The sequence below is a fragment of the Palaemon carinicauda genome, unplaced genomic scaffold (assembly GCF_036898095.1).
Source record: "Palaemon carinicauda isolate YSFRI2023 unplaced genomic scaffold, ASM3689809v2 scaffold6, whole genome shotgun sequence".
In the NCBI taxonomy this organism is placed as follows: domain Eukaryota; kingdom Metazoa; phylum Arthropoda; class Malacostraca; order Decapoda; family Palaemonidae; genus Palaemon; species Palaemon carinicauda.
Window position 1 is genome coordinate 440,815 of NW_027171871.1, and position 17,256 is coordinate 458,070.

Here is a 17,256-nt window from a genome sequence, read left to right on the forward strand (position 1 = left end):
TGACCTTTCAAGCAGAAGCCACTGCAATGTTTTAATTGCTTTAAGTTTGGGCATCCTTCCAAAGTTTGCAATCAATATTGATAAAATTTGTAATACTTTCTCCAATCTTTACCATGGAGAATGTACACTTGAGGCAATGTGCTTGAACTGCAACTTTAATCAGATATCTAATGATAGGAGCTGCCAGTTTTATAAGTTAGAAGAAGCTGCCTTTAATAAATTAATTATTGAACATAAAAGCGTAGGGCATGCCAAGAAATTATTAAATAAATCTACTACCTATGAAGAGAGAAAAAAATCCTCGGGAATTATCTAATCCACCTACTACTATAGGTAGTTCTCGAAAAAGAAACTCGCCACCTAATGATAAAGTGCCGCATAAGACAAAAATATCTCTTAAAAATTTACCATTGTATATCAATAAAAATACATTGCCCATCACTATCCAACCTTCATCCCCCATTACAAAGGAAAGTACTAACCTCTCCCAGGCCATGTCCTTGCCTGATTTAATAGAGATTCCACTTGAAACCAAGTTATCAGGTGCACCTGTGGTGGGGAAGGTACAAAAACCTGGTAGCTCACAAACTATTAATCGGAAAAGAGAAAGACCTCCATCTCTCTCACCCCCTTCTATAAGAAATATTAGAGTTATGACATCAAATAAATATGATGTTTGTTCTGTTGATGTTTCTGACCAACCAGAAGACAATTTAAATAAATAAGAAATTCAAGTTGAGGTCCACCATCCCCTTCAACATTTAGATCAAAAGGACAAAAAAAAATAACAAACACCAAACCCAATTTATCAAGACCCTCTCTAATAAAACCACCGGGAAATAGTGTTAGATCAAAAATTACTAATGGGAAGACTTCATCCAAAAGTTCTTCCAAAAAATAAAGCATAGTTTTCCCCCATTTTGCAATGGAATTGTCAGGGTTAAAGGGCCAAATATGAAGAACTTAATCTCTTGATTCACTATCATTCCCCCATAATTGCATGTCTACGGGAGAGCAAGCTTGATGCTAATACCCCTTGTCCTCGCAAATATATTAGCTTTAGAATACTATATGATCACCGAGTAGGGAGCCATGGCGGAAGTCTCATATACATTCGTCAGTGTTCCTCAAATATCTTTGTCTATCTGTACACCTTTGCAGGCAGTGGTTGTACAGATTGATATAGGAAGAAAATATAAAATTTGCTCTCTTTACTTGCCTTCAAATGATATATATGATAATTTAGTAGAGGTGATTCAACAACTCCCTCAACCTTTTCTTTTACTCGGAGATTTGAATATTATTATTATTATTATTATCACTTGCTAAGCTACAACCCTAGTTGGGAAATATGATCCTATGAGCCCAAGGGTTCCAACATGGAAAATAGCCCAGTGAGGAAAGGAAATAAGGAAAAACTACAAGAAGTTTAAAAATAATAACATTAAAATGAATATTTCATATACTGTATAAACTTTAAAAACTTGAAAATAACAAGAGCTATAGAGACAAGATAGAATAGTGTGCCCGAGTGTACCCTCAAGCAAGAGAACTCTAATCCAAGGCAGTGGAAGACCATGGTATGGAGGCTATGGCACTACCCAAGACTAGAGAACAATAGTTTAATTTTGGAGTATCCTTCTCTTAGAAGAGCTGCTTATCATAGCAAGAGTCTCTTCTACCCTTACCAAGAGGAAAGTAGCCAATGAACAATTGCAGTAGTTAACCTCTTAAGAAAAGAAGAATGGTCTCAAAATTTCAGTGTTGTCAAGTGTATGAGGAAAGAATAGGCTAGACTATTCTGTGTATGTGTAGGCAAAGATGAAATAAGCCGTAACCAGAGAGAGTGATCTAATATTGTACTTCCTGGCCAGTCAAAGGACTTTCTAGTGGTCGTATCTCAACGGGTAGGGTGATGTTTTAGCAAACACCAGGGGCAATATTATATCATCAATTGTGGAAAACAAGGATGTCGGACTCCTTAATACAGGAGAACCCACAGACTTCCATGTTCAGACAGGTACCTTGTCATGCATTGACCTTTCAATTGCATGCTCTAACTGTCTTCTTGATTTCGGTTGGAGGACATTAGATGTTTGGCATATAAACACCAACAATGGTCCACCTTTACAGAGATAGCCGTGATGGAATCTTGACAAGGCCGAGTGGGTTAAATTTCAAATCCTAAGTGAAATCGAGGGGAGTGCAGAGCAGTTTTAAAGTATTGATGATGTCATAGACATACTGAATGGAACTCTTCATACAGCAGGAGTCCATTCAATTCCCAAAACCACAGGATTAATCAAACAATTACCAGTCCCGTGGTGATCTTCAGAATTAACTGTCTTGCAAAGAACCACCAGAAAATCTCTGACTTGATTGTGTAGACGCCATACTGAGGAAAATTTGATAACATACAAAAATGTATAACAGTTCCATCATGCCATGAAAGAAGCTAGGCGTCAATCTTGTGTACATTTTGTTTCCTCAGTCAACAGTAGAACACCACCATCATTCTGTATGAGGGAAAATAAAAAAGATTGCTGACAAATTTACCCCAAACCCACCATCAGTGTTGAAGGTGAACGGTCAGTATGTGACTGAAGCAAATGATGTTAGCAATACCTTGGCTGACCATTTTTCAAATGTATCATGCAAGTACTTGTGTAGCAGCTCCTGGTCACCAGTATAGGAGCATTGAAGAAAAGAAAATTTTAAATTTTGCAACAGGAAGGGGAGATTTGTATAATTCTCCTTTTACTGGAAGAGAATTTGATTCCGCACTTGCTAATTGTAACGACAGAGCCCCTGGACCCGATGGAATTCCGTATGCAAAGATTAAACATGTACCTTTTAATACAAAGTTATGTATTTTAGGCATTATTGATAGAATGTGGCATGATCATAGTTATCCAAGTGTTTGGGAACTAGCCATTATGGATTTAAGTTTTGTCAAGCAAAATTACCCTTATCCATTTATATCGTATCTTGGGATTACATCCAGATCCGGATATATACATTAAAGGTCAACGGATCCCATATGTAGGTGGAGCTAAATTTTTAGGATTGATTTTTTATTCTAGGCTTACGTGGGTTCTTCACTTAAAGGAGTCTAAAGCTGTATGTCTTGAGGCTCTGAATCTTTTAAAAGTATTGTCCCATACATCATGGGGGGCAGGCTGTAAAACTATTTTAAAATTATAGGACCCCATGGCCATCCCAAGCTGATTAATGATATTAGATTATTATTATTATTATTATTATTATTATTATTATTATTATTACTACTACTTGCTAAACTACAACCCTAGATGGAAAAGCAGAATGCTATAAGCCCAAGGGCCCCAACAGGGAAAATAGCCCAGTGAGGAAAGGAAAGAAGGAAAAATAAAATATTTTAAGAAGAGTAACATTAAATTAAATATTTCCTATATAATCTATAAAAACTTTAACAAAACAAGAGCAAGAGAAATCAGATAGAATAGCATGCATGAGTGTACCCTCAAGCAAGAGAACTCTAACTCAAGACTGTGGAAGACCATGGTACAGAGGTTATGGCACTAACCAAGACTAGAGAACAACGGTTTGATTTCGGAGTGTCCTTCTCCTAGAAGAGCTGCTTACCCAGAGGAAAGTGGCCACTGAATAAATACAGTGCAGTCAACCCCTTGAGAGAAGAAGAAATGTTTGATAATTTCAGTGTTGTCAGGTGTATGAGGACAGAGGAGAATAGGTAAAGAATAGGCCAGACTATTCGGTGTATGTGTAGGCAAAGGGTAAATAAACCATAACCAGAAAGAAGGATCCAATGTAGTGCTGTCTGGCCAGTCAAAGGACCCCATAGCTCTCTAGCGGTAGTATCTCAATGGGTGGCTGGTGCCATGGTCAACCTACTACCTGCTGGTATTAGATTGTCCAAGGGAGCATTTAGAACTTCGCCTATCCCAAGTCTCCTTGTTGATGCTGGAGAGTTACCTCTAGACCATTACCGAATGTCTTCCATCATTCGGTGTTGGATTAGGTTACAAAGACTCCCAAACTCTCTAGCCCAGTGGTTCCCAACCTTTTTCTGGTGGTGACCCCATTTTAGCTTCACTATACTTTTTGCGACCCCACTCAAATATCAAGGATATATATTTTCTTTTAATAGAATAAATATAATTGATTAAGATATACTGTTTATCATTGAATAGCAAAAACCAAAAAAATGCACTTACATATAATATAATGATATAATTTCCTTATATAACACACTGCATAATAGAATGTTATTGATATGAGTAACACAAGCATTATCTTGATAATAAACAGTGATGTTCTTCGTGTGATGGTTGGAACTGCTTTTCCATCGCCATTATCTCAATCCGCAGTGATTTTTTTGATACAGCACAACGTAGTTCATTTTCGGCATGGATGTTAGTTCTCAGTATCAACTTTATTAAAAGTAAAGATGAGAAGGTCACCTCACACATATGTCGAAGAGGAGGGCATAACAATTTAAGCATACCTTCAGCCAAATTTGGATACCGAGGTAACTGCTTTCTCTAAAGCTGAATCTCTGTTAGGGAATCAAAGTCAGCTTTGGCACTGCCAGATCTAATAAGATTAATGAATTCCCATTGATACCTTTCAGGAACATTTTCAATTGTAGTATCAAATGGTTTATTTGAGGTATGGGATAACTGACGCTTTTCTGGGAAATATTGGCTAAATTCCTCTTTTAAGGTCTCCAAAAAGTAGGATCAGTAAACTTTGAAAACTGTTTTTGAATGGAATATTAGTATAATTTTCTTCAACAAATCCATTTAATGTGGAAAACATGTACAAATTTCTCTTTCATCCATCACGCCCAAAGCTTCATTTGGAGGGCATTCAGTTTTTCTGCAAAATCAAGAATGCCGGAATTTTCGTCCTGGAATGGAAGATTAAGTAAATTCAAAATTGTGAAAAAAAACTACCAGGTATGCAGTTTTTGACAAATTATTCATATAACCTAACTTGAAAGTTCTGTTTTTCCTTGCTGAGATAAGAATTCTCTCATCTAAGTATTCAACTAAAAATATCTGGTAGGGATTGCCTTCTGGTAGCAATCTTATTTCAGTTTGTAACAGAACTTCATGCTTAGGATTAATTTTTTTTATGACACACTTTAGCAAACAAGCAATTGTTCAATGCATTTTAATTTATAAAGTTAACTGCTTTATCAAGTGATTGCATAAGTTTTTAAATCTTTGGCATGTTTTTTGCAGAAAATACTTGACGATGTATCATGCAATGAATTCCAACAGCGTCCGGGGAAATGTTCTTTACCTTCTGTTGAAACTCAGATCTACAACCTAGCATAGAAGGTGCTCCATCAGTACACATGCCACAGATATTTTCCCACATCAATCCTTGTTTTTTTTTTTTTTAAAACCATCCTAATTTTTTTAATATAAGACAGCTTTAGTTGTTTCTAATGGTCTGCAAGAAAGTAATTCAACCTCAAAATCGCCATTATTTATGTATCGAACATAAACTAATAACTGAGGAAGATTACCTACATAATTGATTCATCATTTTCTAATGTGAATAGATCAAGTGTAGATGCCCAGTATGATTACAAGGTAAAATTAATTCCTCGACAATATTTTATTTCCAGTTCTTAGAAATACGATATAAAACACCATTATAACAGATTTACTTTGTCTTTGGGGATTTCCACCTCTGTCAAGACGAGATTTTTTTCAGATCCACATGCTTATTCTTGAAAAACACCAGGCTTTCTTTACTGAACTCTACATTTTTCGACTCCAAATGATGTCTTAACTTATATTGCGTCATTGATTCTTTTGAGAATACTTCACTGCACATCACAAATTGAGTTTTTTTTCCCTGTTGAGATAAAGCAAGTATTACTGATGTTAATGTATTCCTCCATATATTTCTGCTTTCCTTTGTTGCCATTGCCATAATTGCAACAACCTTTTGTAAAATCAGGGAGAGAGAGAGAGAGAGAGAGAGAGAGAGAGAGAGAGAGAGAGAGAGAGAGAGAGAGAGAGAGAGAGAGAGAGATTAAAATTAGTCAATCAAGACTTGCTAATGATAACTATATCTGAAAATTATATGAAAACATATAATTATAAATACAAACATGTGTCTTTATTTGTATCTTTTATATATTTATGTAGTGCACACACACATGCAGATTATACACAGATATATATACATACACACTTATCCCCACCTCTCTTTCTCATTTACATTTTTTTAGGGAATTTGAGACTATATTTATCTGCATTTTAAGTAATCACCAACAACTCATTTGTCATCTCTGTTTTATATATGGATGTCTTACTGCTGCTGAGGTTTATAAACATCAGTATTTTCGGCATATATGAATTTATTTTGATTTTCCTAATTTGTAGTTAAAATATTGTTCAATAGATATCATAATTAATAGATATTTCAAACATCAAACGTTTTCTATTACACAAATACAAACAAAAATCTTAGATATAATTTGAATATTGAAAATTACAGCAAACATAAATATAGCAATGCCTCATACCTACAAATTTCCAAATACATATTCATTGTTTGTTCAAGACAAATGGTAGCACAGTGACACAGACATGCCAGATGCAATCTTTTTAATTAATAAAAATTATCAGACACACACACGCACACACATATATATACATGTATATATTTATAAATATATATATATATATATATATATATATATATATATATATATATATATATATATATATATATATACAAAATACAGGATGGGACCAGATATAAAATAGACTTGTTAAATCTAAGGATAAACCGTATAAATACTTTAACACAGATAATGGTTCTTAAAAACCTTCTGTGTACAAAATGATCTGAGAAAGGCCAATAGACAGCAATGTAATGTATGTACATGTGAACAATCAGCCCAGTTGATCGTCAGATTAAAGTACATACAAAAAAAAGGAAACCACTTTGTTTGAGTATGGTCATTCTATCCTTCCTTTTTTAGATTTATATTTACTACCTTGGGTAGGAATGGGGAAAATTTTTGGTAAAGTCTACTAAATCCTCTTATTCCAATGATATCAGCCAACACCATTTAGATTATTATCATGCCTTCACGACCCAAAGAAAATTGCTTGCCGACCCCAATTGGGGTCGCAACCCCAGTGTTGGGAACCACTGCTCTAGCCTTTCAGACTGCAAGCCTTGTAAGGCACTCAACATACTTTAAGTTGCACCCAAAATCTCCTCAACCTTATGGCTTTCGGGTAAAACAATTATTAAACAGTGTTGATATAATTAGAGGTAAGGTGCTTCCATTTAAGATATCATCAACCCCTCAACGGAAATTACCAGAGATATCTTTTTATAAATATTTTTTTGGTGTTAAAAACAACATGACTGAATTAGAAGCTAGGTCTCTTTTTATGAAACATGTTGAAGAACATAGGAAATCAACTTTTATACATACCGATGGCTCCAAATCTTATGCTGGCGCTGGATTTGGAGTATATAGTAGTCCTTTTAACTGTAGAGGTGTCTTCCATATTTACTGTTGAATTATATGTTATATATGGTATATTAACCGCTATTGAGAAAATAGCATTAAAAGAGGAGGGCAATTTTACTATTTATAATGATTCAAGAAGTGTCTTTGAAGCCTTAGGAGGTTTTAATTCTAGTAACTCTATAGCTTTAAAGATTTTAGAGAAGGTAAAAGGTATAGCAGTTCGATTTGCTGGGTTCCGGCACACGTAGGTGTGTCTGGAAATGAAGAGGCAGATTCACTGGCAAAGAGTGTTGCAGCCAAGTTGCTATCAAGAAGGTATCACATTCTCTGTAATGATTTTTTAGAATTCTATTTATAACAATTGACAACAGCATTGGGATAGTTTAACCAGAAATAAGATGAGAGAAATTGCGATTGTTATATCCCCTTGGAGGTATAATTGGATGCCCCGAAAATGGGAGACTTACTCTTTGTCGTCTCCGCATTGGTCATACTCGAATGACTCAGGAGTTTCTGCTGGATGGCCAACGCAACCATATTGCGACTACTGTTTGATACCGTTAACAGTGAGGCATTTATTGACTTAATGCTACTCTTATAGCACAGAAAGAAATAGATATCTGTTTCAGGCTCAGGGTGAGGATGGCAGGTTTAGCCTTGCCAAGATCCTTGGACATAATGCGCCGTACAATGGTAGTGGTATTTTTCAATTTATATCAGAAGCAGGTCATCCTAATGCTATTTAACTTTTAAAACATTTACTTTTCTGGTTTTAATTGAATATTCTTTTCATCTGTATTTATAATAATAAGCGATATCGGTGTCAATGAGCTTCGATGTCAGGATGCCTTATGGGTTTCGGGTGAAACAATTAGTAAAGAGTCTTGATATGATTAGAAGTAAGGTGCTTCCATTCAAGATATCATCAACACCTCCATGGAAATTATCAGAGGTACCTTTTTTGAATACTGTATTGGAGTTTAAGAAGAATATGACTGATTTAGAATCCAGGTCTTTTTTTATGGAATATGTTGCAGAACATAGGGGGTCGACTTTTATATATATTAATGGGTCCAAATCTGAGGTCTCTTTTTATGGAACATGTTGCAGAACATAGGGGATCGACTTTTATATTTACTGATGGCTCCAAATCTGATGCTGGCGTTGGATTTGGAGTACATAGTAATGATTTTAATTGTGAGGTGCACTTCCACTAGCAGCTTCCATATTTACTGCCGAACTGTATGGCATACTAACCACTATTGAGAAAATAGCGTTGGAGAAGGAGGTAATTTTATCATTTTTAGTGATGCAAGGAGTGTCCTTCAAGCTTTAGAAGTTTATAATTCTTGTAACCCTTTAGTTTTAAAGATTTTAGAATGGATTTTTATTACTGGACAGAGAGGTATAATGGTTTGATTTTATTGGGTTCCAGCACGTGTAGGTGTATCTGGGAATGAGAAGGCAGATTTACTGCCGAATAATGCTACATCCTAGTTGCTACCAAGAAGGTATCCCATTCCCTGTAATGATTTCCTACCCAACATCAAAATATGGTTTTGTAATGATTGGCAACAGCACTGGGATATTGTAGATGGCAATAAAATGAGAGATGTAACAAATGTCATATCTCCTAGGAGGAATAACATGATGCCCCGAAAGTGAGAGACTTCTCTTCATCGTCTCCGCATTGGTCATGTATGGTTGACACACGAATTTCTGGTGAAGGGCCAACACCAACCGTATTGCGATGACTGTTTGTTACCTTTAACAGTGGGGCATTCGCTAACCGAATGCCCCAATTATAATAACTTAAGAAATAGATATCTGTTTGAAGCTCGAGGTGAGGATGGCAGGTTCATGCTTGCCAGGATTCATTGGACATGATGTGTCCTACTATGAGAGCGGCATTTTTAGATCGATTTCAGAAGCAGGTCTTCTGAAAACTATTTAACTTTTATGATGATATCTTAACTTTTTTGGTTTTAATTGAATACTCTTATTTTTTATATAAAATAAATTATATCGGCGTCAATGACCTTAGATGTCAGGGTGCCAGAAAACTTTAAATCAATCAATTATAAGATCCTGCTCTCCTATTGGTCAGCATCTATTCCATCATGCATCTACGTATCAGAGTTCCTTGACCATTTCGTTTCGACAGCACTCTCGTTCACCCTGAATTCGTGTTGGTGATTTCGCTTGCGCGCTTTTAGTTACTGTACTGTATCGTTTTGCGTTATTCAACTCGTACACTGTTAGCCATGGGCCCCAAGAATGTTGTGAATGTTTAGGGAAAGACGAGGAGCATGCTATCTATGGAGATGAAGCTGGAGATAATCAAGTTGTATGAAGCTGGCATGCGGTTGAGTGAGATAGCTAAGGAATGTGGCCAAAATCCGTCGATGATAGGCACCATCCTTAAACAGAAGGAAGCTATCTAAGCGGCAACACCTTCTAAGGACGTGACTTTTTTCCAGCAAGAGGAGCCACATCCGTGATTTGGAGAGACTGCTTCTCCTTTGGAATAAGGACAAGGAAATCACTGGAGACACAATCACTGAGACGACAATCTGCCAGAAGGCCAGCGCCATTTTCGCTGATCATGTGCATGCTCAGGTTCAAGATGACACCGGAGAAGGCACATCAAAGCAGGCATCATTCAGTGGTGCGGCGTGAGGAGGCTGCCAGCTCGAGCACGAAAGTGGATGAAGCTTTTGGTAAGAAATTTGTAGCTACCGAAGCCTTTGTTAAGAAATTTGACGAGTGGACTCTACTCTCCAAGAAGGCTACACTCCCCAGCAAGTCTTCAACTGACAAAACTTTGCTTTTCTGGAACATCATGCCTCACAAGACCTACATCACAGAGGAAGAAAAGCAGCTAACCGGGCATAAGCGTTTGAAAGACAGGCTTACCCTTGCTCTCTGTGCAAATGCCAGTGGGGATTGTAAGGGGGAGCCTGGACTGGTGTATCACTTGGAGACTCCTTGAGCCTCTTCAAGGCCCACAAAGTGTGAAAGAATCAGCTTCCGGTGATGTGGAGGGCTAATGCGAAAGCTTGGGTAACGAGACTTGTTCACTGCGTGGGTAAATCTCTGTTTCGGTTGGACTCTTAAAAAAGTATTTAGAAGAGAGGTGTGTTCTTTTGAATGTCTGCTGGTGTTGAATATTCTAGCAGATTATTCCTTCATCAAGGCTCTCTATCTTCCGCCTAACACCCCCCTCTACTTCAGCCAATGGACCAGCAAGTGAGTGCTAACTTCAAGAAGCTTTATGAGAAACATCTGTTCAGGAGATGTTTTGAAATGTCCGATATTATGAGCCTCACCGTGCGTGAATTTTGGAAGGACCATTTCGATATTGTGATATGCGTCGACTCATCAATCAAGCTTGGTAGAATGTTTCGAGGCACACCTAGAAGTCTTTGTGGAAGAAGCTGTGACTTGGATTTCGCGGGATCCCATGTATGCTTAGCTAATGCCGAAGCCGAAAAAGTTAACGATCTTCAACTTGTTCCGCAACCTGAGGTGGACGAAATCTTTACACTCGTGAGGTCCATGGGGATGGCCGTCAGTGAAGACGACATCAATGAGCTTCTCGAGGAGCACCAAGAGGAGCTTACGACAGACAACCTGTAGGAATTGGAAGCCATGCAAAATGAACACTGTTCAAGAACAGTTCTTTAGCGGCGACGACGAGGAGGAGGTCCCAATAACAACAGCAGAAATTAAGGAGGCTCTAGCTGTTGTTCATATAGTGCAAACGTTTATAGAAAAGAGCCTCCATGAAAAGGCTTATATAGGATGTCTGGATGCGCAGTTTAATGACGTTTGCCCGAGTAATTTCAGGAATATTTAAAAAATAGGCAGAAACAATTTCCTTTGGATAGTTATTTTTTTAAGAGGCCATTAGAAGGCCAAGGTGATCCTAAAAGTGATAAAAAATCCGAAAAATCAAAGTAGTGAAGAAATCGAGGAAATTTAGAAAGTACAAAAGGTAAAGTAAAAAGAAAAAAAAATGAAAAATTAGCAAAAGGCAAAAATAAATTTTGTTTCAAATTCTTCATAAAATTAAGTGTTAATGTTTTTTGCCTTTTGTCCTTCTCTTCTACTGCCACTTTCACTTTTGGCCATCACTTCACTTGAAAGATAAAGTTCCCCATTTTTTTCCATTGTATTATTGCATTACTGTATGTTCTAATGATACTTTATTTTCAGGTATTAACGGTATTAAATTATCCAAATGGTTGTATATCATTGTGGTTTAGCTTTATTGTAAAATCTAATGTATTTTTATAGGGCTTGGAACAAATTACACCATTTATATGTAAAACCGCGGAGGTAGGAGCAGTAGGGGATTCAGCGTTATGAAGCTTCATCTGTGTTGGATAACGGGGGAGGGTGAGCTGTGGTACCCTAGCAGTACCAGCCGAACTCGGTTGAGTCCCTTGTTAGGCTTGGAGGAACTTAGAGAGGAGAGGCCCCCTTTTCTGTTTCATTTGTTTGATGTCGGCTACCCCCCAAAATTAGTGGAAGTGCCTTGGTATATGTATGTACATGTAAAACGTGACTCGCCCACGAAAAAATCTTGGTACGAAAACCACTAAGGGACGTGAATTTCGTATCTGGAGGCATTACTGTATATCCCATATTGGCTAATACAGTCAGACCTCGGTTATCACGATAGTCAAGTTACAGACATAGCCGTGATAAGCGAAAATTCTGAATAAATGTTACACTATAGTGGTCTAGCTCGTAACCTAAAAAGTCACTGACCCTTGCCACAAGCCGGTGCCTGAGCTGATGATTAACAGAGTTAATACTGCCTAATAGTTTTAATATGGTTTCTACAACAGCATGGATCCTGCATTTCTATTTCAAAGTGCCCTAATTGTAGCCAAAATGATAAAGCTAATAATAAGAAATGCCCTCAGTATGAAATAGAAGCTGCTGCTATTCAGAAGTCAGATGCAGAGCATATCAGTGTAGGATATGCTAGGTGACTTCTAAGAAAATTAAAAGATGTGCCAAAGCCTTACAATCTAAGGATGCAGGACATATAGACAAAATTACAACACCACCTAGACCAGGTAGTGTAAATCATCATATTTATAAATTACCTCCCAAGGCTGTTAACATGCCTCTTACTTTAAATCCGGTGCCACTCGTTAAAAAGGCACCCCCTCCTTCCTCTAAATCTGCCACACCTCGAATGAAAAGCCCAAGGCTTTCATCTCGGGTAGCATTATTGCCAGATTTAGGGGAGAAATCCCCTGCTAGAGAGCTATTGAATGCAGCTACCATAATGTAGGTGCATAAGCCTAATGGTTCTCCATGCAAAGGTACAATATTTTATCTGAATAAGATGATGAACCTTCAACAAACATGAATCAATCAAAAATTCAAGTTTAGGTTCATCATCCCCCTCAAGAATTAAGTTAAAAGAACTTTGGAAAGGCAAATGTGAAACCTAATTTATCAAGACCCTGTCCAAAGAAGCCAACAGAAAATCATGTTAAATCAAAGACTGCCAATGAGACCTCGTCCAAGATGTCTTCCAGAAATAATATATAATTTTTTCCTCCATTTTGCAATGGAATTGTCAGGGTTTAAGGGCCAAATATGAAGAACTTGGCTCCTCATTCATGCACTCCCCTATAGTTGTATGTCTACAGGAGAGCAAGCTTAATGCTAATACTCCATGTCCTCGAGAGTATGTTAGCTATCGGACACCATACGGTCCATAAACAGGCAGCCATGGTGGAAGTCTTACATACGTTCGCTGAGATGTTCCCCGAACATCTTTACCCATTTGTAACCCTCTGCAGGCAGTGGTTGTACAAATTGATGTAGGGAGAAAATACATAATTTGCTCTCTTTATTTGCTTCCTAATGACAATATTTCGTATAATGATTTAGTAGAGGTAATTCAACAACTCCTCAACCTTTTTTCTTTTGGGAGGATTTTAATAGTAGACATCCATTATGGGGTGAAGTTTTAGCAAACACTAGGGGTAACATTTTATCATCAATTGTGGAAAATGAAGATGAGGGTCTACTTAATACAGGAGAGCCCACGAACTTTCATGTTCAGACAGGTACCTTGTTGTGCATTGACCTATCAATTGCAAGCTCTAATTGCCTTCTCAGTTTAGATTGGAGGACATTGGATGATTGGCATACCAGTGATCATGCACCAATCATTATAAACACCAACAATGGTCCACCTTTATGAAGATCGCCACGATGGAATCTTGAAAAGGAAACTGGCATAGATTTCATGAGCTGACCAAAATTGAAAGGAATGCAGAAGTTTGAGAATATTGATGATGCCATAGACTTGCGGAATAGAATCCTTCATACAGCAGGAGTCAATTCAATTCCCAAAACAACAGGGTTATTCAAATGACGACCAGTCCCCTGGTGGTCTGCAGAACTAACTGCCCTGCACAGAGCAACAAAAGAGTCTTTAACTCAATTGCGCAGACGCCCTACTGAGGAGAATTTAATTATATACAAGAAATATAGAGCACAGTTCTGTTGTGCCATGAAAGAAGCTAGGCGCCAGTCTTGAGTGTCTCTTGTTTCCTCCATTAACAGTAGAAGACCACCATCTTCTGTGTGGAGGAAAGTGAAAAAGATAGTAGGGAAATTCACCCCAACCCACCACCAGTGTTAGGGGTGAAAGGTCAGTATGTGACTGGAGCAACTGAGGTTTGCAATGCATTGGATGATCATTTCTCCAATGTATCAAGCAAGTGTAAAGTAGCTCCTGGTTACCAGTATAGAAGCAATGAAGAATGGAAAATACTAAATTTTGCAGCAGAAAAGAAGGAATCCTACAATAATCCTTTCACAGAAAGGGAATTTGATTCTGCACTTGCTAATTGCAACGATACAGCCCCTGGTCCTGATAGAATTCCACATGCAATGATCAAACATGTACCTGTTAATACCAAGTTATTTATTTTGAGCATTATTAACAGACTATGGCATGATTGTAGTTATCCAAGTGTTTGGGAACTACCCATTATTTTAGCCTTTTTTAAACCCGGTAAGGATAAGTTTTAGCAGCAAACTACCGACCAATTGCATTAACATGTTGTGTATGTAAGATCATGGAGATGATGGTCAATGCAAGACTGGTGTAGTTCTTGGAGAAGAAGTGTATTTTATCACCTATCCAGTGTGGATATAGGAAAATGCATTCAACGATAGATGTCTTGAGTCGTCTATTTGTGAAGCCTTTGCTACCAAACAGCACCATGTAAGAGTCTCTTTTGACCTTGAAAAAGCATGATACAGTGGAACCTCTACATACGAATTTAATCCGTTCCAGAACCAACTTCGGATATAGAAAATGTTCGGATGTCGAAACGAATTTTCCCATAAGAATACAGGGTAATTCATTTAATTTGTTCCTCAGCCTAAAAACCCATAATAAATCCTTAATAAATGGCTACACATAATTACACATAACAATAACATAACTGCATAATATGAAAGAAGCATGTAAAAAAGATAATTATAAAGAAATAATGAATATTAAATGTGTTTTATTGGTACTTCACCTTAGAGACAGGCCAACGCAGGTGTAGGATTTGCTACCCAGGAGGAGACGGACGATCGGCGAGAAGGTAGACATGGTGTTAACATGTTCTTTAAATGAATACTCTCTCTCTCTCTCTCTCTCTCTCTCTCTCTCTCTCTCTCTCTCTCTCTCTCTCTCTCTCTCTCTCTCTCTCTCGTTCTTCACTGTTAGTGTTAGAGACGTCTATTAATTTTTTATTCTGAGAGAGAGAGAGAGAGAGATTAAACAAAAATGAGATTAAACGAAAATGCGTTGTGTACATATGATTTTTAACAGCGTTAACGAGTTGAAAGACAGTTAAATGTAACTAAAAAAACAATATCAGCTAATCTGAATTCCTTTATTAACTAAAACAAATATTGATACAAACACACTCGTGTGCGTATGCGCAAACACACACACACACGCACAAGGAGACACGATCGGTGAGGAGGTAGAGATGGTGACTGCGATAACATACTGTAACTTACACTACGGAAATTTTAATCTAACTAAGCTTATTTATTTTTTTATTTTATTTTTATATTTCATATTTTTTACATTTTTTCTTTTGATTTTTTATTTTCATCACTTTCAGTGACGAGTTACGGTATGTTATCGCAGTCACCATCTCTGCCTCCTCCCTGACCGTCTCTCTTACTGCGTAGCAAAATTCTTGCACCTGTGTGTGTGTGTTTGTGCATACGCACACGAGTGTGTTTGTATCAAAATTTGTTTTAGTTAATAAAGGAATTCAGATTAGCTGTTATTATTTTCTTAGTTTCATTTAATTGTTTTTCAACTCGTTGACGCAGTTAAAAATCATATGTACTCTAAACACATTTTTGTTTAATCTCTCTCTCTCTCTCTCTCTCTCTCTCTCTCTCTCTCTCGGAAAAAAATAATAGACGTAGACGTATCTAACACTACAACAGTGAAGAAGAACGAGAGAGAGAGAGAGAGAGAGAGAGAGAGAGAGAGAGAGAGAGAGAGAGAGAGAGATTTTATTTAAAGAACATGTTAATGCTATGTTTAGAGAGAAACAAAAAAGAGAGAAGTCTTATTTAAAAGAGCTTGTTAATGCTATATTGGTTTTCTTTGCTTCACTTTTTTCTTTCTTTCTGTTCATCACGCTGGCCCTTCTCCCAAATGATCGTTGCCAACAATCTCTTTGTCCTTTATCCCTATCAATAAAAGGCGCTCTATCTCTTCCAGGGTATTGCTACGATGTCTTGTAATAATGGTGATCCCCTTCGATGGTTATTTGCTTTAATGGCTGCCTTCAGCTTGATGATCCTCGAGATCATAGGCCTATTCCAGCCATATTGTTTAGCCATACAGTATCACTCACATGCACACTGCTCTCATGTTTTTCTATAATTTCTTGCTTCAGTTCTAATGAAAGAATTGCCTTCTTCCTGTACTGAAACTTAGCTTCTTAGGTACCATGATTATAAGTAAAATCAAAAAGGAAATGTGAGAAAAGGAAGAAAATAAGCACTGTTAATAACAGACCAAACAGAGGACAACCACATGATACACCCAAGAACAGAGAACTGAGCACTCGACGCTCAATGGCGTAATGTTTACTTCGTGTGTCGAAATAAATTTTGGGTGTAGAGTCAATAATTTGCTCGAATTTTACTTCGGATGTTGGAAAATTCGGATGTAGATACGTTCGGATGTAGAGGTTCCACTGTACTTCATGGAGGTATGGTATTCTTAAAACCATTCATAATTTGGGATTACGAGGAGGGCTATCATCATTCATTCAATCATTCATTTCACTTAGATTTTTTCAAGTGAGAGTTGGGGAAACACTATTGGAGAGATGATGTCAGGAAGGAGTTCCCTAGGGTAGTTTACTAAGTGTAACCCTATTTGCACTAGCAGTTAATGGGGTATCCTCTTTCATTCCTCAAAATATTCTCTCAACACTATTTGTAGATGATCTCTCCATATCATTTGCTGGATCTAGAATGTCGATGATTGAGAGAAAACTAAAACTCTCAATTGAGAAAATGATTCAGTGGGCTGATATGAATGGATTTAAGTTTTCAACAAGCAAAACTACTATTGTCCATTTCTTTCGTATTTGGTGAGTACATCCAGACCTGGATATATACAATGGATCCCATGTGTAAGCGAAGCTAGATTTTTAGGATTGATA

At 37.3% G+C, this 17,256-nt stretch overlaps 1 protein-coding gene across 7 annotated transcripts in view; it reads left to right on the top strand.

The window, feature by feature from the left end:
* Window positions 1-17,256, top strand: part of LOC137637239 (mitochondrial ribosome-associated GTPase 1) — a 410,833-nt gene that overhangs the window by 184,460 nt on the left and 209,117 nt on the right. The window contains exon 5 of one of the 7 annotated variants that reach the window (XM_068369503.1): window positions 5,250-5,268. The exons of the other annotated variants lie outside the window; for them this stretch is intronic. The gene's annotated coding sequence lies outside the window, so the exon portion shown is untranslated. Of the gene's footprint in view, window positions 1-5,249; window positions 5,269-17,256 lie in introns of those variants that run through there. 7 annotated transcript variants of the gene reach the window in all.